The 21,868-nt window shown below is 42.1% G+C and overlaps 1 protein-coding gene across 4 annotated transcripts in view; it reads left to right on the top strand.

Annotated features, from left to right (window-relative positions):
• Drd2 (dopamine receptor D2) overlaps positions 1 to 21,868 on the top strand; it is a 151,111-nt gene that overhangs the window by 9,946 nt on the left and 119,297 nt on the right. For 2 of the 4 annotated variants that reach the window (XM_070038103.1, XM_070038104.1), the window contains 6 exons: positions 2,042 to 2,187; positions 2,888 to 3,033; positions 6,412 to 6,515; positions 11,180 to 11,245; positions 13,645 to 13,819; positions 19,517 to 19,609. The gene's annotated coding sequence lies outside the window, so the exon portion shown is untranslated. Of the gene's footprint in view, positions 1 to 2,041; positions 2,188 to 2,656; positions 2,789 to 2,887; positions 3,034 to 6,411; positions 6,516 to 11,179; positions 11,246 to 13,644; positions 13,820 to 19,516; positions 19,610 to 21,868 lie in introns of those variants that run through there. The other 2 variants (XM_070038106.1, XM_070038105.1) reach the window with 2 other exon arrangements.

Raw genomic sequence — 21,868 nt, 5'->3', positions numbered from 1 at the left:
ACTGTGATGGCCAATGCAGGTAGACTGTGGGCTCTACAGAGGAGGCCACTTGCCTCTGGAGCCCTCTTGTTCCCCAACTCTCCTACTTCGCTACTGGCAGCGAGGTCCCCTCAAACCTCCCCTTCTTGCTAGGTGCTAAGATCTCCTGCCTATAATCCCAGCTACTCAGGAGGCTGAGATCTAAGGATCACAGTTCAAAGCCAGCCTGGGGAGACAAATCTGAGAGACTCTTTATCTCCAATTAACCAACCAAAAGCCAGAAGTGAAGCTGTGGCTCAAGTGGTAGAGGAAAAAGCCAAGGTGGCAGCACCCAGGCTTTGAATTCAAGCCCTAGTACTAGCACAAATAAACAGTACTTATGTCTATCTTTATGATTAAAAGCAGTTGTCAATTCTAATTGCCTCTGGGACTAATTGCCTGTACCGTGGGCCTGGGAGCAGATGTAAGCATACTTCACAACAGTTTATTTGAGCTGGAAAAGGCCAAGCTAGAGGATTCTGTAGCAGAGGAAGCTGCGAAGCAAAGCCACTTGTAGGTCTGTTTGAAGGAAGCCATGTCACCTTCTAACAAGGGCCTGTATTTGATGCTCTTTTGCTAAGAGATGCTGAGTCCCTCTGGTCTGCTTGGGAAGAAAAGCCAACATCTACTTGCCCCAGAAGAATTCATGTTTAGGGGAAATGACAGCTGGGTGTAGTGCGAAGATCAGTGAAGGGGAGTCAGGAGACCATATTTTGTCCCAGCCCTGTCACTGATGAGCTGATGGCCATGGCCAAATTGTAGATCCTCTTTGTACCTTTTCTTCACCTGTCAGATAAATGAGCAGGATGTGGGTGAGCCCTATGGTCTCTTCCCACCTTCATGATGGGGGGTGGTGAGGGGGAGGCTCTAAGTAGAGATTCCCAGCCTTTTCATGCCCAGTAAATTTGTGGATCCTGCCTAGCTACTCTTCATTGTCTCTCCTTTTCTTCACCAAGACCTGGGATTTCTCCACAAATCAGCATTCTTCCCAAGAGAATTCAGTATTTATTGCACAAAAGTTAAGAACAAGAACACTGTAACACTCATAGCCAGCAGCCTACATGCAATGCTTTGTGTTCTAAATCTTCAAGAACAACTCATAAACAAACAAAACATTCTGAAGACAATCACTGAAGGATAGGCAGTCCTTCATGGCTAAGCTGAATTTAGGTCTGTCATATTGTCCAAGTTTATATCATTATCTCTTCTTCTCCAACATCAGTTCCTGCTGAAATGGTTTATTCTTTGTCATTGAGGAATCTAACCACAATCATCAAATAGCTATAGTTGCTATCTACAAGACCCAGGTGGATTACATATGAAATACAAGTAACAGAACCCTCTCTCCCTGGAGGTCATAATTTTATACAAAGTAGATTTTATATAGTAGTTGCCTAAGGGGATGATCACATATTTTGAGTATTTTAAGGTCTTTGCATACTGCCATTATGATATCAGGAAAGATGAATAGTTTAGTCAATGCAAAACTATAGGTTTAGCCATTGTGCTAAGCACTTTGAAGCCATTTCCTCATTTACTCTTCACATAATTTTGTTCAAGAGATGTGGAAATAGGTCAAAGCTTCACATAAATTGCCAAATTCAGGCATGATGGCACATGCCTATAATCTCAGAGGAATTGAGGTTTGAGACCAGCCCAGCAAAATATCAGTAAGACCCAATCTCAACCAGTAAAAAAGCTGGGTATGGCAGTATGCTACAAAATTACAAAGGAGACATAATTAGCAGGATCGCACTTCAGGCCAACCTGGACAAAAAAAGGGAGATCCTATTGGAAAAATGACTTTGGCATAAAGTGTTGATCATATGGTTCAAGTGATAGAGAACCTGCCTTGTAAATGTGAGGCCCTGAGTTCAAACTCTGGGACCACCCAATAAGCTAATAAAAACAAACAACTTGCCAAGGGCATGTTACCAGTATTGATAGAACAGAGACCTCAAACCAGGTCTGCTTGCTTCTATAAGCCCTGGTGTTTATTGAATAAATCATTTACTTCCTGCAGACTTGAGAGGCCATGGATCTGGCTTGAGTAATTGAGTACTTGGAACACGTGACAAATGGAAGAGCTTTGAGGGGAGTCTCAGTGACTTGTGGACGCTGTGGAATGTTCTCTCTTATCACTGAATGGAGAGAAGACCCTCTAGCTGGGTAGGTGTCATTGGTCCCTTTTAGTTTTAGTCTGATAGTCCCTCACAAAGGACTCCACCCCCATTCTGAGTTCACCTGCACACACACACACACACACACACACACACACACACACACTCATTCATTTGAGGGAGCTCTCTGCTTTGAGTCAACCAGATAATTTCATTTTGTCTTCACCCCTACCTCCATCCCAGGCCTGCTTCCAGCTTTTCTATTACACAGTTCATTTCCCCACTGGAGATCTTGATATCTGCGATGTGCTCTCAGAGTTACTTCCTAATCTCCTTTCCAGATGCCCAGAATGGAGACTAGCCAGGGGAGCTGGGAGACGGCTAGATCTATTGTTGCTCTCAGCATCCTCATCACTTCAGGTGCTCTGCCAAGCTGTGCTTAACTAGAGCGCCTCTCTGGAGAAGCAGGGGCTAGCTGGTACTGGCCAGTTATAGCCCTCCCATTGGGTCCTGTTGGGCATGGAAGTGGAGGAGCCCTGCTTGATACATCCCGGTGTATCAGCCCCAGAAAGAGGCTATGAGCAGAGCAACGACTCAAGGTCTGACCAAGAAGGCTTCAAACTCCTTCCAGACCAAATGGCCAAAATGAGGTGTCCAACCTTGCTTTTCTCACCCTCCCTCACTGACAGCCTACCTTTGTGACCACGACAGGTCCCTAAAAATTTCTTTAGCCTGCTTGCAAATCTCAGTTCTGCCCTAGGAAAGCCTGGAAGACTTGTGCCCACCACAGTGGAAATACAAAGCTGTCTGGAGATGGAACAGAGACAGAGGCCAGGTGTTAGCAGGAAGGATGCTGCTATATAGAAGAGCCAGGAACGAGGGCATCCCTCTGAGGGTGAGTGCTCATTGACCCCACCAGGCTGGCCCTCGGTGCCAACTGAGAGAGAGAGAGAGAGAGAGAGAGAGAGAGAGAGAGAGAGAGAGAGAGAGAGAGAGAGAGAGAGAGAGAGACAGACAGACAGACAGACAGACAGACAGACAGACAGACAGACAGACAGACAGACAGACAGACAGACAGACAGAGAGAAAGGGCCAAAGAGAGCCAAGTTTATTGAGAACTTCCTACTGTGTGCCAGGGCTGTACCATGGATGACCTTTACATGGTCTTTCCATGGTTTGTCTTTTGATTGTTGCCACCATCTTCTGAGTTGGGCCTGACCATTTCTGTCTCACAGGTGAGGAGACCAAGGCTCAGAGAGGCTGAGAGACAATTCATATTATGTGGAAGCTTCCACAGGACTGGGTGTTTCTCCCCTGACCTTTTTTATTCTGGTATGCATGGATTCCTTCTCATCACTCCTACCTGCTAGTTCTCCCTTGAAAGTGGATCAATTAATTCTAGAATTAATTGGAAGGCAACAACTGTATGTGTGTGTGTTTGTGTGTGTGTGTGTGGGCGCGCATGTGTGTGTATATGTGTGCACGTGTGCATGCTCATGTAGTGCCTGTGTATGCTGAGGGAGGTAGAGGAGGACGAAGGCTTCTGACCCTCAGGTCTCTGGCAGGGTCCATGGAAGTGTCTGAGCCCCACCTCATCATCATGTCATGTTTCTGCCTGCCCTCCCTTCTCTTTCCCAGCTTTGGTTGCCCCAGGGCTGCTGTGTGGGGCTGTTGTGTGGCAGGCTTTCCTCTCTTTCCCCTTGGTAGGGGGCAACCATGGATCATTCAGGTGCGATAAAGAATCAAACATAACTTTATGGCACTCAGTTGTCTCTTCCCTCAGGTGCTAAAACACTTTCCTTTTTGTGTATGTGTATGTGTGTGTGTGTGTGGGGGGGAGTTCTGACACCCTGCGTCTCTCTTTCTGCTGTTCATGGGAAGTGGTTTAAGATAGAAATTAGAGCTCATTATTGCACATTGAATTGCCCACCAGTGAATGGAATATTTAATGGAAATGAAAATCCCTCAATATATAAAAAAAGACTTCTAGTTCATGCATACCCAGATGTGTCGCAAAATAATCCATTCACTAGTGATGTGAGTTGCTGGAGAAGACAGGGCCAAAGGAGGGGGCCAAGGACTTGGGGGCTATTAGCTGATATTTCTCCCCTTGAGATGGAAGCAATGTAGGGCTTGCACTTAGGTGCTCTGAGGCGGAAGAAATGCCAGGGCCATTTCTTATAGGAGTGCAGCTTGGAGACCAATCTTGAAGGCCCAGAGTCCTGGACAAGTTGCTTTTGGCAGAATGGGGAGAAGAGGTGAGGTTGGTCCATCTCCCGCTTCTCTCCTCACCCCCAGGTTCCTGTGTTGCTATGCAGTACCAGGCAGTCTGCAGAAGCAGGTGTCGGTATGGGTGGAGATGTATGTAGAGCTTCCAAAATGGTAGACACAAGGAAAGTTTCTTGAGGAGGTTATTGGGAACAGGTTCCATCATTCTCTGTCTCTGACCACTGCTCTAGTGTTGCCCTCTCAGCTTTGACTCCAGGTTGCTCTAATATCCTGGGAATGTTTGTTCATTTACACACCAACCAATGTTTATGGAACATTTGCTCTTTGTGAAAAAAAAATCTGTTTGTTAATTCAACCATGCAACTAACCTGACTTCTTATTAAATACACATTACTTATTCATTTCCTCATTCACTCATTTATTTGAAGCAACAAATTAGCCAAGCAACATATTGGCAAAACAATGATTCACTTTTCTTTTTGTGCCAGTACTAGGGCTTGAACTCAGGGTCTGTGTAGTATTTCTTAGCTTTTTTTTTTTTTTTGGCCTAAGACTGAGCTACCACTTGAGCTACAGCTCTATGTCAAGCTTTTTAGTGGTTAATTGGAGACAAGAGTTTCACAGACTTCCCTGCTCAGGCTTTGAAGTTTGATCCTCATATCTCAGTCTCCTGAATTAGCTAGGATTACAGGCATGAGCCACCAGTGCTCAGGTGGCTTTGGCTTTTATGTTTGAAACGGAGACAATAATAGTTTTATCTCTTGGGGCTGGTGGAAGGCTTCAAAAAGATAATGCAAGAGTTGTTCGCAATTGCTCAATAAATAGTAGCTATTTTCATATTGGGGTGGGGAGGAGGAAGATGAACCTGGTGGGTAGATAGACATGGTTCCTATAGAGGAGGAAAGTATTCTTCTGATGAAGGGTTACTATATTTTATATAAGAAGAAGCCAAGCCAGGACCATTGTTTCTATACTTATGATGCACCAAGCACTTAATGATTCTAACTGAATCTTTACAGTAGTCCTGAGAATCTGTGTTTCCATTTTCGTTTTACTGGCAGTTACTATGTAAAGTTCAGAGAGGCGAAATAAATTTGTGTAGGTCCCTGAACTCATGATGAGGAGAGTGTGAGATTTGAACTCATATCTGTGTGATATGGAAAGTGCCTTCTCCCTGGCCACATACATACATGCAGAGAATTCACAGAGCAGGAGGTGTTGGGCCTCATTATGCCCCCTTCCCTTCCCCCAACCCCAAGGCATCCTACATGCCAGGTTCTGGGGCTCCCAGGCCCTGTTACTTTCCCCCTATCCGAAGAGGCTGAAGGCAATGACTCAGCTGAGAGCTGCCCAGTTCCACCTTCCAGACATAATGAGAGAGACTTCTGAGGTAGCTAATGGCTTTCAAAATGTAATTGAACCAAACACCCTGCTGTATTGTCACTAATGCAAGCCTCATTGTGTGTGCCTTTGAGGCAGCCATTACTGACACTTCCATAAAGAAAATGTCTGCACCGAAGCAATGGTTACTCTTTCTGAACAAATAGATGGAGATTTAAACCATCGGGCGTGAGGCTGGCATTTGTGGCCTAGGTGACTGTACATTGCGACTCCAGGCTTTTAAGAAATTGCCAGGGAAAAATCCCCATTTCCTTTGTGTGCTGAGGACCCTCTGTTTTTGTGTTTGTTTCCCCCCACCCTGCAACCTCATTACAGTGGAACAAAGATACCAGCTTCTGCAAAAGAATTTCTGTATACACGTGAGCTGAATTTTCTTTGAACATTAATAACAAAACTCAGGAGGAAAAGAGAGAGAGAGAGAGAGAGAGGGAGGGAGAGACAAAAGATGATTTCTAGTAAATATTCTTCAGGGTTAGTGATAAGAGGTCTTATAACAGATTGTGAGAACTGGGGTCATGTCACAGTTCTACCCTCATCTACCTGGAAGTCAGAGAAAATGCTTAAAATAGGCCCAGGTTGGGGCTCCATTTGCCTCTTCCAATTTCTGACATTAATCTCTCTTTCCCTTCCCTCCCACACCAAGGCTGTCACCAGGGGTTCCACGGGCTTCCTTGCAAGGAGATACCCTCCCTCCTCCTCCTCTCTGTCACTCAAGCCACACTTCAGCTGAACGTTCCTGTTCAGGAGGTAAGTGTCTGACCCACCTCTGCTCTGTCACATCTGGGCTGTCACTCCACGCATCGCTGAAATTTCCCGGGATCACAAGCAATCTGAAAGCAGCTTTCTTGAAATTCTCTCTCTCTCTCTCTCTCTCTCTCTCTCTCTCTCTCTCTCTCTCTCTCTCTCTCTCTCTCTCTCTCTATTTCTCTGTTGTGGGGAAATCAGCCTAATGTTTGATAATGTTTCTAATGTTAAGAAGCTTTCTGAGCTTGATGCTCATGGCTCACGCCTGTACTCCTAGCTACTCAGGAGGCTGAGATCTGAGGATCACAGTTTGAAGTCAGCCCACCCAGGAAAGTCTGTGAGAATCTTATCTCCAATAAGCTACTCACAGTGGTTCAAAGTGGTAGAGTGATAGCCTTGAGTACCAAGATGCTCAGGGACAGTGCCCAGGCCCTCAGTTCAAGCCCCAGGACTGGAAAAAGAAAAAGAAAATGAAAATGAAAGAAAAGAAGAGAAAAGATAAGCTCTCTGAATTTTCTCTTGGAGAGATCCTTCCTCATGTTGTATGGAGTATGTCTATGTGAAATGAGTAGTTCAAACAAGAAATGACTGGATCAGACAGGAAGTATTAGGTGGATGGGGAAAACCTCTCTCTGTCCCCAGGATGATCATACAGAATGGACAGAGAACCAGGCCTTGGGTGCTAGTCTCTGCCTTGTTCTCCTTGACCTTTGGGAACTAGGGTACCAGGAGTTCAAGTAATACCACAGCCTTGTCAGAACCTAGGTTATAACTTGGCTTCTAGCTATGCGGTGATATCGAAGACCTTCCCATATATCCTCAATCAGCTCATCAATCAGGCCATCTTTCCATCTGCATAGACTTAGATCTCTTCTGAATTAGTAAAAACTGCCATCTATGGACAAAATGTGTGTGACATTATCTGAAAAATAACAAAACAAGCAAAGAAAAGGGGGGGATTGGAGGCATAACTCAAGTAGTAGAGCACCTGCCTAGCAAGCATACTGTCTTAAAGGAAACCAAGCAGGGAGAAATGATTAGGCCCCGATGGCTCTGACCCCATGGGGGAATCTGTACTTCATTGCTTTCCCTTACTTCTGCCATGAATGACACTGCAAGCAGGCCCATTGATCGTAGACTTCTTTTACAACTCTGAGGACGTGAATTTCAGCTCATTGTAAATGAAATAGTTATTGGTCTGTGACTAAAGTTGCACAAAAGAAAGACTCACAGAAAACATGTCCCTGAGTTTTTATTGGTAAAGAAATTGCTCCAGATGCTTTGTAAACACTAGCAAGAAGGACTTTATTCAAGAACATTGCAACAGGGATCAAGGCTGTTTCTGTAGGGGAAAGAACGCAAACTTGAGTTCAGTTCAGCAGGAACAGATGAAAGATTACAATCAATGGGCAGAGGGAAAAGGCTGATGAAAAATTATTAGAACTTGGTTGGGTCTGAAAGGAAGGGGATTCCTGATTAGTCAAGGAGGGAGTTCTGGTCATATTGATAGCCAGTGTGCCTGCTCTGTCTACATCTTGGGGCCATCCACACGGCTGAAGCCTCTCTCATAGTGAATCCTGGTCAGTGAGGTTTAACAGCTCCCATATTGATCTGTGACTGGTTGTGGGATTGCAGGCACTGCATTGTCCTTTTGTGCACCAGTGGCCTGGAGTTCTGGCCCATCCAGGCTTCTCAGGGCTCTGCATCCAGGCGGGATGAGGACAGTGATCAAATAGCCCACAGCCAGTCCCTCTGCAATTCTAGGCTTCCTTCCTGATGGAAGGAAAGAGAGAGAATGAGAAAGCCCAGCGAGGTGTTTTGGGTAGGAGTGTGGGGGAGGGAGACCATCACGATGCCTGAGCTTGCTGGTGGATGTGCTGTCATGTTTTTTTCTTTTTGGTCTTGAACTCAGGGCCTAGGAATTGTTCCTGGGCTATTTTGCTCAAGGCTAGTGCTCTTCCACTTTGAGCCACAGCACCACTTCTGGTTTTCTGGTAGTTAATTGGAGATAAGAGTCTCGGGGACTTTCCCTGAACTTCCATCCTCAGATCTCAGCCTCCTGAGGGATAGAATTACAGGTGTGAGCCACTGGCATCTGGCTAGGATGTGCTGTGGTTGTCACATGCTTCCCAGGCCTTGGAACTTATCTTCTCTGTCCAGGTGGAATTTCCAAACCTTTTGGAGCAGAGAATTCTGGGACAGAAGCAGAAACATGTCACAGGTTTTTATAGCAGATTCATCCTTGGAATTTTAATTACCTTACTTCTACACTATTATATATTTACATCTCCTAATGACAAGATTGTATGTTTCAATTAGTATGTAATTACTAGTTCTATTACTTAAAGAAAAATACTTGGGGATAATTATATAATTATGAAATACAATTAGAAAATGACATGTAATTAAATTTAGAAAAGCATTCAAAGTACTCCTCCTTCCTGCTCTTCACACCCCCTCCTTATACAAAAGATTTCTTGTTTTTGTTCTCCCTCTTTTTCTTTCTTCTTCAAGTGCAGCCTAGCCTGGTCCAGTGTGATCAAAGAGTGAATATTTCCCAGAAGGATGTAAGGCATTGCTTCTCCTATGACCTGTTGAATGTGGAAATGTAGCCTAATACAATTGAGTCCTGGCTTCAGGATTGGTTTAGACAGAAGTGGCCCAACCTTGTTAATGACTCATGAGGGCAGAGACTTTTGAAACCCCTGAGGTATATTAGGTGCTGAATGAGGTAATGAATGAATAAATGAATGAATGAATGGAAACCTGTCCACCTTTGAGCTATCTGGGATTTTTGAGGGCCCGTCTTTCAGAACTGTACTTCTTAGGTCTCAAACCCTTTCATTTGGCATTTGACTTCTGCACACGGAACTCTGGTGCTGCCTGAGGGAATGCCAGCCTCTTCAAGGATTCTTGGAAGCTCTGAAATATGGCGTGTTCTTGTTTGGTCTCTCTGTATTTGCGAAAGCAAAGCACCCTGGGGATGGCATGGCTTCTAGGCTTCAGAATAATGTTGTGTGGAGATTCCCTTGGGCAAGCTCGACACAAAACAACTCACTTGATTTCTTTCTTTCTTTTTCTGCTTGACATTTTCCCACTTCCCAATAGTGAAGTTCCACTGGAAATCTTGAGGGAGAGCACTCTGTGGATCCCTATGGTTACCAAGCTGGCCAAACTTGTCGGCTAGGAGGATAGCTTCAGGCTGGCTTTGTACTCCTAGCCCTTCTGCCCTAATGGAGATGCTTGCTGTTTTTTTTTCCAGGGAGGAGAAGCAGCTGCTCTCTTGTGCAGGTTTGGAAATGAAAACACTGATTGTGCTCTAGTGAAGACTAGGATGAGAAGGGATTACAGGAGTCATTACCTCATGGGTACCTCATTGCTTCTTTCCAGGCCTTGCAGTGATGGCAGGTTCTCTAGAAACCCTCACAGAGCCAGATCAACCAAGCCACACTTTGCCTACGTCTATTTATGATTCTCCTGCCTGCAATTCTTCCTCTACTTAAAGTTCATGTCAGCATCCTGAAGATGAGCTGAAATACTTTCTGCCATCCCCTTGAATGAGGCCAGTGTGTAAATAAATATGGGCATCTCTTTATCTGGCCTATTGGGGCGAGTGGCTGGATGTGGCCTATGGTACCACCAGAGTGGGGCACCTGCGGTAGGACTGTGCTCACGTGATCATTGTGGCCATTTTTAGCACTAGCCTATGAATGAGGTAGAGAAGAGAGGGCAGTCAGGGATGGAGGCTATGTGGAACAGGTGATCCTCATGTCCCATCGTGCTGATTCTCACCTCTGGCCTTGTTCCTCGGGGTATCAAATGATCAAGTTTGGTCTCAGGCCCAGGTAGGCAGAGAGTCACCAAGTATTTAGTTTGTAACTGAATGGTCTGATGGTTGGGCTCATTGCCTGATAGGGAAAAATATATCATATATATGATATACATCACATATATGATATATATCACATTTTATGTATGTATATGTACATACATATATATTATATGTGATGTGTCTGCTTTGTTAAATTCAAGTTAAGTAAGGATTTTTCATGGCATGATGTGATTTCTGGATATAGACTTAGTGTTATCAAATGTGAATGTTAGTGAATACCAACCAGTCTCCCATCTCTGGGTTTCTGGTTTGGTGTATACGTTTTTCATCAGGTGTGCCTGGTTTTTTGTTGTTGTTGTGGTTTTTGGGAACTATCTCTTCCTGTAGAATGGGGAAAGCACAGGAAGCCCACAGAAAGTTCTTCCTCCTTGTAATTTATCTTCTGGCTGATGAATTCTCCAGGTTCCTATCAGGGAGAGTGTTGGTAGTGTTTTGATAAGAATGTCCTCTGTTTTATTTATTTATGCCGGTCCTGGGGATTGAACTCAGGGTTTGGGTGCTGTCCCTGAGCTTTCTTTTTCTTTTTCTTCTTCTTTTCAAGGCTAGCACTCTATTACTTGAGCCACAGCTACACTTCCAGGTGTTTGGTGGTTAATTGGAGATAAGGTTTCCTGCCTGGGCTGACTTCAAATTTTGGTCGCCAGATCTCAGCCTCTTCTTTGGTTGGGATTATAGGCATGACCTACCAGTGCCCAGCTTGTGTCTTTATTAGATAACAGGTTAATTTTTGTTGAAGTGAATAAAGGAGTAGAGGATTCTGTTTTGTCTCTTTCAGTGGGAAGAGCCAGCTCTGGGGTTGGGAATTAGAAGAATTGAATCTGGAAACAGAGAACTGTAAAAGGTAAGACTTGGTTAAGTGAGATCAGCTTTGGGGAGAGCACTTTGGAGGCAGAAGAATAGGAAAAACTATGCTTGGACTGACAAAAGGAAAAAGAGGACCATTCCTTAAGCGGACAAATGAGGACAGGAGAGACGATGCAACAAAGATGGAGGATCTCTGGCTGAGCAACTGCAATGTTAAGGCTAGATTGTAGGGAGCTTCAAGGTCTTCCTTCTTTCTTTCCTCCCTCCCTCCTTCCTTCCTCCCTCCCTCCTTCCCTCCCTCCCTCCCTCCTTCCCTCCCTCCCTCCCTTCCTTCCTTCCTTCCTTCCTTCCTTCCTTCCTTCCTTCCTTCCTTCCTTCCTTCCTTCCTTCCTACCTTCCTTCTTTCCTTCCTTCCTTCCTTCCTTCCTTCCTTCCTTCCTTCCTTCCTTCCTTCCTTCCTTCCTTCCTTCCTTCCTTCCTTCCTTCCTTCCTCTGTCCACCACTGTCCTCCCTGTCTCCCTCCTGTGTTTTTCTCTTCCTTTCTTCTTTTCTGCCCCTCCCTCCCTTTCTTAAGCGTAATTCCTATTGCATGAATGCTTGTGACTGTACCATCTCATCAACACCTTCCTCCCAATAGCCATGAGGCCTCTGCCCATCCCCCTAGCACCCAGGTTTAGGGCTTTAACTTTTTTTCTCTCCTTCTTACCCTCCCTTTAGTTGTTATTTCTTGTCTAGTCTTTATCCAGTGTATTTATTTCCTCTGTTGTTCTCTAATCAGGGCTGCTGTTCTAGGTCTTCACACTCTCTGATTTCTGGTCAAATCCTCCACCTGTCTTTATTAATGCCTTCAGTGGCTTCTCTGTGTCATCCATCTTGTACTCAATACAAGTTTTATCCTCCAAAATATGTTTGCTTTCACTCCCTGCTCCCAAACCCCATGAAGGCTAAACTGCACCCCCAAGGCCCTCCCCAGTGGGGCCACGGACTCTATAGATTCATTGGAAAGCAATAAAGGCTGGAGGGAGAGCACCTGCTGTAAGTAAGCACAAGGTCCTGATTTCAGTCCTCTAGTATTGCCAAAAAAAGGGAAACACAAAAAATAATGACCAGTTTTCATGTTGAAATCACTGCATAAATAAACAGCTAAGTAATTTCATTATTCTGCTCAATATTTGGTCTCTTAGTAAAATGGTAATGGATTGCATTTAATGTAATGTCAGGGTTGATCAAAGTCAAAGTAAATTGGGACATAAAAACTTGCTCTAATTTTCTATAACTTTGCACTTTCTAGTATATATTTAGTTTCCATTTTATTAAAGAAATCAATTTCTTTCTGTGCAGTGATTATTTTTTTAATGTTCAATATCTAACTCTCAAAAGTGTCTTTTCTTGAACTCCTTGAAATTGCAAAATTTTCATTTTATGCTCCACTTATGATAAGATGTCTAACTTAGGACAAGAATATGCACTTACATCTGTGAAATATAGAAAATAGAACCATTAATTCCAACAACAACTATTTAATCAGTCTTTAAGTGAAATATTTGTTTCAGAAGTGACTAAGTACTGAATATTTTACCATCCTTATGCAGCTGTTAAAGAAAACATAAAGTTTATGGAGATGCATGAAAATAGAATCGTTTATTCCACAAGTGTTTATTGCTCAATATGTTCATTTGCTGAATGAATAAAATGCTAAGCAGACAAAACACAAGCAAAAAGGATTGTATTAAATGAAATATATGTTCTATGAACCATGTAGGAAGATACCAGGACACTGTTCCCTATTAGAATAGTGAAATTATTGACTTATCCCTCTAGATTTCTGCTTTTAATAAGTTCTGAACATTTAAAATTGTTTATAGCTTTTTTTTTTATCATGGGGAACTTCAAACACATATTGAACTAGAGAGAAAAACAAGCATAACAAACACCATAATCCCATCATCCTGCATTCTTAGCTCATACCCACCCTCATTTCATTATATTATTTTTCTTGTTCCCCTATCTTTTCAATTGTTTCAAAGTAAATTCTAGATATTCTTTCATCCATAAACATTAATCCATTATTTTATCCATAAATAGTTGGGTAAAAAGTGGTTTCTAAAACTAAGTTTTATACCATTATCTAAGTTAAGAATTTTTAAGCCAGGTGTCAGTGGCTCATGCCTCTAATCTTAGCTACTCAGGTGTCTATGATCTGAGGATTAAGGTTGGAAGCCAGCCTGGGTGGAAAATTTCCCATGAGACTCTTACCTCCAATTAACCACTCAAAAAGCCAGAAGAAAGCAGTATGGAGGTTCCGCAAAAGATTAAACATAGAGCTCCCCTATGACTCAGCAATCTTACTCCTGGGCATTTGCCCAAAAGACCACAAATAAGGCCATACTAAAGATACCAGCACAACCATGTTCATTGCATCATTATCTTTCATAGCTAAGATATGGAACCAACCCAGATGCCCCTCAGTAGAGACGAATGGATCAAGAAGATGTGGTATAAATACACAATGGAGTCCTCTGCTTCCAAGAAAGACATTGCTTCATTTGTAAGGAAATGGAAAGACCTGGAAAAAATTATATTAAGCAAAGCAAGCCAGACCCAAAGAAATGTAAGTTTCATGGTTTCTCCCATTTGTAATAACTAGAATATGTCTATGATATTCTTAGCAGGGGATCACAACAGCACAATCACTAAGTGCATAGGACCATAAATAATGAGCATATCAAAATGAAATCCAAGAATTGGAAACAAGAGGTTCTTATTATGTCCTATATGTAGTTATTTCTATTTTTTCCCTCTATTTTAGTTTTCTGTACCCTTTGTCTTGTATGTAAGTTTATCTGATCCGTGGAAGGGAAAGGGAATCACAGAAACAGCAGGACAAAGGATGAACTAATGCAATAATGATACTCACTAGACACTATGTTAGAAGTGAACTTTACAACTTGGGGGGAGGACAGTGGGGAGGGGTAACTGGGAGAAATGAGGGAGGGGGATAACAGTGTTTAAAAAGAAAGGCATTGGACTGGGAAGGTGGCTCAGTGGTAGTAGAGTGCTTGCCTCACAGGAGGCCCTGGGTTTGATTCCTCAGCACCACACAGAAAAAGATAGAAGTGGCGCTGTGGCTCAAATATAGAGCGTTTGCCTTGAGCTGAAGAGCTGAGGGACAGTGCCCAGGCCCAGAGTTCAGGCCCCACGACCGACCAAAAAAAAAGAAAAAAGAAAGGTACTGGGCTGGGACTATGGCTTAGTGGTAGAGTGCTTGCCTAGAATGCACGAAGCCTTGGGTTTCATTCCTCTGTACCACATAAACAGAAAGAGCTGGAACTGGCACTGTGGCTGAAGTGGTAGAGTGCTATTCTTGAGCAAAAGAAGTTCAGGGACAGTGCTCAGGCCCTGAGTTCAAGCCCCAGGACTGGCAAAAAAAAAAAAAAAAAAAAAAGGTACTCATTACTTATGTAACTGAAACCATCTGTTCATTACCTTTACAATAAAGAAAGACTATATATATGTATATATACATATAAGAATACATGCATATATATATGTATATCTATATATACATATAAGAAAGACTTAAAAACAGATGTGAAGCTGTGGCTCCATTGGTAGAGTGCTAGCCTTGAGTACAAAGAGGCTCAGGGATAGTGCCCAGGCCCTGAGTTCAAGCCACATAGCCACAAAAAGAATTTTTAGCTAGATGCCAGGAGATGGAAATCAAAAGTGTCATAGTTCCAGGATAGTCTGGCAAAAAAGTTCATGACCCCATCTCAACAGAAAATATCTAAGCATGATAGCGTAAGAAAGTCATCACAGCTACAATAGGAAATGTAAAATAGGAAAGATCACTGCCCAGACTGGTCTGGCCAAAAAAATAAAGTGAGAGCCTATCTCAAAAATAACTGGAGTCAAGCACTAGAACACTCCCTAACAAGCACAAAGCCCTAATTTCCAATCCTAGTACTGAAAAAAAAAAGGAAAAAGAATTCTTAATAGAGCCATATATTTAGTCAGTGTTCAAATCCTTCCTTCTGTCTCCTAATTTATTTTTGTCAAAATTGGCTTAAGCAAAAGAGAGAATATATTGACTTCTGGGACTAAAAACTTGGTAGGAAGGAACTTATAATAGAAAACAAGACCCTCCTTACTTCTCTCTCTTGTGGGCTTTATTTTTGTCTTCATTATCAGGTACCTAATGGTAAAAAGATGGCTACCAGATGCTGAACATAACTTCCCAGGTTCAAATTCAGCAAAAAGATGCTTCTCTTCTAGCAATAACAATTTTTTTTTAAAAGCCCATTTAGTTATCTGTGGATTCCCGAGCCCATCAATATTGCTAGGAGAGTAGAATGATCTGATTGGATAGATTTGACTACCATGTTTCCTCCCTTGGGCTATTATATCAAAGCCCTTGGAATCAAAATCTGATAAAACTTTGGTATTAGGTTAAAATCAAGGTGCTGTTACCAGAAAGAAGTAAACGTGTACTGAAAAAAAGTTTAAGTCAGATATCCATTGTGAAGATAATTGTTAGAACTTGGTTTAAGAGCACAATCAGTCTACATTTTTGGTAATTTAACATCTTTCTTTTCATATTTTGAAATATTTCAAACATGCAAGTAGGTATAAAAAGTGTTAACACATCCTTGCATTTTCCATGTAGTTTTATGAATGATTATTCCTCAGGCATATTTGCTTAGAATATTTAGTTTAGGCAATACCTCACTTTAGTAGATTAAAGTAAACTTTTCATCAAATAGATGAAAAAAACCATTTAATAAAATTCAACACTCTTTCAAGATTTATAACAACAGAATTCCTAGCAGATTATTAGAGAAGTTTTCATTAACCTAGCCAGAGATACTTTTACAGGATTTAAGGAAAAAAACATAGGTTATAGTGAGATTGTAGTATTCTTATTAGAACTGGATTATCAACAGCTGTCAGATTCTGTAATCAATGCAATAAAACAAGAAAAAGAAAGAAAAGAAACATTTATTTGTAGATGATTTGACTACCAACAAGTCCAAGAGCATTTACAAACTATGATAACTAGTAAAACTTGTAGAAGATTTCCTCGATGTCAAACACGCAAAGACAATGGCATTTCTGTGCAAAACAATAACTAATCATAGATATAATTAGGAAAAAAACTCATTTGTAGTCTGAAGGTAAGACACCTAAGCATAAACCTATGCAAAGATCTATACATTTTCTGTGAAGAAGATACTTCGAGTGGAAGGTTTAACCTCCTGTGTCTTGTCCTTTCTCCTCCTATCTCCCTAACCTGCTTTCCTAATAGTTTTCACTTACCTGGTACCCATTCCAGAATATGGTGTGGGTATTCAGAGTTCTTCCCTGAGGTGACTGGTGTGTTGTCAACCCCAGGATTTGGTGGGAAACTGTGTCTCTGGCTTCCCACATTTCTAGCCTAGCACTTACCCTGGGATAGCATTTGTCAATAAATGTTTTCTAGCCTCTTTTTCTACCTGGTACAAGAATAGATAAACAGGGGAAAACAACAACAACTCTTGGCTCCAATTCCTTGTTTTATGTGAAGTATTTTAAACTTTTCTCTCCCTGGGTACTAAGCTTCTAGCTCCCTTTTCTGTTTCTGGGCCCACAGCCAGGAAGCGCACAGCTCCATTCAGGATACTTTGTTCTCTTTTGTTTTGATTTGTTTCTTTTTGATTGGTGCAAATACTTACCACATATTTGAGCATAGGTGTGTGTGTGTGTGTGTGTGTGTGTGTGTGTGTGTGTGTGTGTGTGTGTGTGTGTTGTGCACGTGCACATGCGTGCTCACGTGCACATGCATGTGCCTTGTCCTGTCTTTGTCGTTTTGTTTTTACTTTTTCATTACTGTCATGTGTTTACCTAGCAGGGATTATCTAGCAGGAATTCGCTGCTCATCACTGACCAGAGATACTTCATTCCTTTCCTTGCAGCATAAAGAGAAGCAGAAGATGGGAAAAGATCTGTTGCTGATGTAAATAGTTACTAAGAACAATTTATGCAAACACCTGTTTTTGAAGTTGCTTGGGAAATGAGCAAGATGCCAGTGAAACACAAAAGACCAAGAAGGAAGGAACAGGAGATTTAAGGGGTGGGGTGTGTGGCATGGGGCAGAGGTAGAGAAAACTCTATTCTAGAGAGTTCTTGTTCTTTGGACAAGAGCCCTTCCCTAGTGTGAGCATGAGTTCTTCCTATTTCCTCATCTTTGTCTTACATGTAAGAAAGGAAGGCAAGGGACTGATTTCTCTTCCTATGGATTTTGGCAAACAAGAGGTCTAAAGATGCTCCAAGAATTCATCTAGAATTTCCCATTGTTCCTAAATGACAATCTCCATAGAATCATATTCTCCTTATTGTTTAGTAAGAAAACTTGCACTGATAAGTCATTCCCCTCCTCCTTTAAAAGAAAATCTCATGTGGTATTTTAAAATCTCACTATGTACCAGGTTCAGAAAGTCCAAAGAAAAATTCACAACGGAACAAAAACAATGATGAGCAGCTACCCTGATGATGGAGACTCCCTCAGAACTCTGCTTGCAGCTTTGTTACCCTTTCCTTGCCCTGGACACTACTGCCAGTCTCTGAACCAAGGGAAGAACCAAGTCTCTGGTTAAAGAGCTAAGCCCCCCCCCCACCTGCTCATTCCTTGGTCTCTTGTTTTATCAAGAGGATGCTGGCTGTGGAAGCATCTCTGTTTTGGCTCCTGGCCATTATCTGATGAGGTCACCTGAGGAAGACAGTACTGTCACCACAGCCACCAGTCTGCCAGGGCCTGTCCTGGGGCTCATCCAAGCCCCAGCTCCAGGAGGCAAATCGCAGATGGCTCTTCTATTTTTAGACCTTGGGATGTTGCCTGTGGAAGAGCCAGTGAACTGGAAAAGCCAGTTCTCCTTCCAATCACTGTTTTGGACTCTCTGGTTTCCTTTCATTGTTCTACCAGACTTTCCTGTGGGTAGAGGGACTTGCAGAAATACCTGAGCTGAATTCTAGTCTGGTGATATAGACAATGGTGACTCATGTACTTGCCAGGACTGTGGACATCAAGATTTGTTTTATGTATGACGACTAGACTATTTGTCTGTCTATTGATCCAGGGGCCTCCAAGTTGTAACAGAAAACCTTTCCAAATTTCTAGCCTGTTAGCTGTTCCTGCAATATATCATCATTACCACCACCACCACCACCACCACCTCCACCACCACCACCATCATCATCTGTCATACTGGGGCTCAAACCCAGAGTTGTGCTCATGCAAGGCAAGCATTCTGCACTCTACCATTGTACTACACCAACCACCCCCTACAGATTTTGAACTCAAAACTACAACATATCAATTCTAACCCTCTTCCAGCCTTGGAAGACCCTATAATACTCTTTAAATTTGGTCTGTCCATTGGTCTGTCATCTATCTGTCTGTCTGTCTGTCTGTCTCTGTCTCTCTCTCTATCTATCTATCTATCTATCTATCTATCTATCTATCTATCTATCTATCTATCTATCTATCTATCTATCTATCTATCTATCTACGTACCTACCTTTCTATGCTGTTACATACCAATAGTTTACTGATTCTATTTCTCTTGATATGGTGACCTGGGCCCTGGGGTGGTGGTTGGTGTCCTGGTAAGAAGAAGGAAATGATCACATAAAGACAGAGACACATAGTCACATGTATGACAGAGGCAGAAGCTGGAATCTCACAGCTGTATGAACAGAATCACCATCACATCCGGAAACCTAGAAAGATTCCAGGCCATCACACGAGTCTCAGAAAGAGTATGCCCTGCTGACATCTTAACTGTGGACTTCTAGTGACGATTAAAATTTTTATTTTAAATTGTTATTATTTAAATTGTTATTATAAAGGTGATGTGCAGAGGTGTTACAGTTACATAAGTCAGGTGAAGAGCACATTTCGTTTTGGGCAATGTCATCCTTTTCCTTGCTCTCTCCCAGTTTTTCCCTCCCATCCTCACAAATGGAGTAGTTCATTTTCAACATAGTGTTGAAATGAGTAACCACTGCTGCAGACAACTTTTTTTTTTTATTATTATTTTAAGCTGCCCAGCTTCTGATACTTTTTCTGAAGCAGCCCTGGGAAACTAGTGCGACCCCTTACTGTCACGTGTCAAAAATCATTGCAGAGGGATGGCATATATTTTACATACATACCTAAAAACTGTAGCATTTGAGTAATAGTAAGAATGTTATCTGAAGCATTGGTCACTGATTGCTAGGCATGTGCTATTTATTTAGATGACATGTAAAGCACTCATCATTTGTTTTACAGATGAGCAAACAGGCGTGGGACCAGTGAAAAGCAGAGTCAAGATTTACATCCTTGCTGTCTGAACCCAGAAGCTATAACAGAACAGGGATGCTGGTAAGGAAAAAGGCTTTGTGATAAAAGATATAAAATTGACAACTTAATTACAGGAAAATTCGACAATTCAGTGTGTAACAAAGGCATCACTGGGAGGAAATATTTTCAAAATATCAAAGAGACAAAGGAAATGATGACTATGAGTCAAACAAGAAAAATCAAATGACTTAACAACAAAAGAAATAGAGAGATACAATAGAGGGAACAGAAGCACAATAGCCAAGCACCGAATGAGGGATGCTTCACCAATTGTCAAATCCTAAGTAAAATGACATGTCACTGTTTTGCATTTTGACTTGGTGAAGGGTAACACACTTAATAATTCTTAGCTTTACAAGGGGTACTCTTGTGACCCTTGGTAGAACTACTGATAAAACGCACATAAAAAGCCCCCCACAAAGTACATAAAAACCTGGCAGGAGAAAGGTTTTAAGTTCAATTCCTAGCACTGGTTTTTTTAAATTAATTAATTAATTAATTTTTATTGTGAGAATACCGTACAGAGGAGTTACAATTACATGGACAAGATAACGAGTACATTTCTTATCAAGCATTGTTGCCTCCTCTTTGTTTCCTCTTCCCATCCTGTTTTTTTTTTTAATGAACATTTCCTTCAAGTCACTCTTTCTTTACTACACCTTAGATTTCTATACCAGTCAAGTGTGATGATTACAAACCCAGAAAAAAAAAATCAATTCTGGTGAACATAAGCAGAAAACAAACAAATTGAATGGAAAAACTCCTGGTAGTTGAGGGAATTGGAGGAAAGGCTGGGGACCCCAGTTCAAGCATCTGGTAGGCACTGGTAGACTTGGGGAGCCAGTAAGCTCGTGCCTCAGGAGAAGTCTCCTTTGGCCTCTGTGGCCACCACAACTATCTCTCTACTCTGTCACAACTATGGCTGCCACCAGCCATCTCTTACTGTTCTTGAGCTTTTGCCTTATTGCAGAGTTTCAGTCCAGAATTGTTCCAGTTGGCCAAATGTGGGTCACCTACTCTGACTTTGGTACCAAGAACAGAGCCAGAAAGCTCTTTAGAAAGCTTCTTTAGTTTTCTAAGTGCAGGTGTTTTATTTTGAAATTAGTTTTAATTTTCTAAGGACACTTTTGGAAAGAAGAGGAAAAACACTAATGTCTATTGACATTGTTTGCACGTTTTAGCTGGGTTAGGGCCATTTTGTGTTGTTGAGTTATAAGTTCTTTATATAGGCAGGATATGTAATCTTTTCAGATTTGTAAATACCTTCCCTCATGCTGGGTGCTTTTGCACTTTTTTTTTTAAAGTAACATTTTGCTATCTTTCTTCAAAACTTAAACCCAGAGTCTTCCTGGAGGCAAATGTACTATTATGTACAAGTTTTACAGCTCAAAAGAAAGCAAACACCTCAGAAGGAAGAAACAATCTCAGTGTGTGGGAAGCAGCTGTGTTCAGGTGAAGGATAACGAATCAAACAAAAGTTCTGAATCCAATCAGGAGATGGTGTTGGCATTAGGAGAGATTCAGTTAGCTGTGATTGTACCTAGACACTGGAACAGTTATGCCCTCAGGCTTCCTAGCCCTCAGCAGGTTCAGATCCAGTTGTGTCTGGCACTGGGATGGGTGGGCAGTCATTGCGGAAAGCTTGCCCTGTCAGTGGCCTAGTGGCAGAGGCAGCAACAATGTCATATGCTGTACTGCAGCCTATCAGTAGTGGTAGGCCAAAGCTTAGATAAGCCTGAGCTGCTCAGTCTATGGCCAGTCAATGGCCAGTCCTGGTTTAGTTAAGGAATTGTGTGGCCAAATGACATCAGTCTAATTTTTTTAATTAAGTTTTTTATTGTGAAAATACTGTACAAGGGGCTACAGTTACATGAGTAAGGTAATGAGTACATTGCTTATCCAGCATTGTTACCTCCTCTGTTTTTCCCCTACCATCCCTTCCCTCCCACCTCCTCAGCTACCCCCCCCCCCAAAATTGTAAAGTTCGTTTTTCAACATAGCATCTTGTACATCTCATTGTTACAATGGGTCAATATGAATCCCTGTTTAAACAATTTGTTTTTTTCCCTTCTCCTCCTCAACAACATCAAATGCAGTGAAAACAGGGGTTATACCATGGGGGGGAAGGACATACAAAGGAACAAAAAAAATCACGTGGTACCTTATAAATATGTTAGAAACAATAGCAAGGAAGAAAAAAACCACTTGTGTCCTTATCTTGGGGTTCATTTTGCTTAACATCATCTTATCTGACCTTTTCTGCTTGTCCCAGACTTATAC

This window comes from Dipodomys merriami, unplaced genomic scaffold (genome assembly GCF_024711535.1).
Source record: "Dipodomys merriami isolate MVZ:Mamm:240054 unplaced genomic scaffold, mDipMer1.0.p SCAF_29, whole genome shotgun sequence".
In the NCBI taxonomy this organism is placed as follows: Eukaryota; Metazoa; Chordata; class Mammalia; order Rodentia; family Heteromyidae; genus Dipodomys; species Dipodomys merriami.
This window is presented reverse-complemented; position numbering and strand designations above follow the sequence as displayed.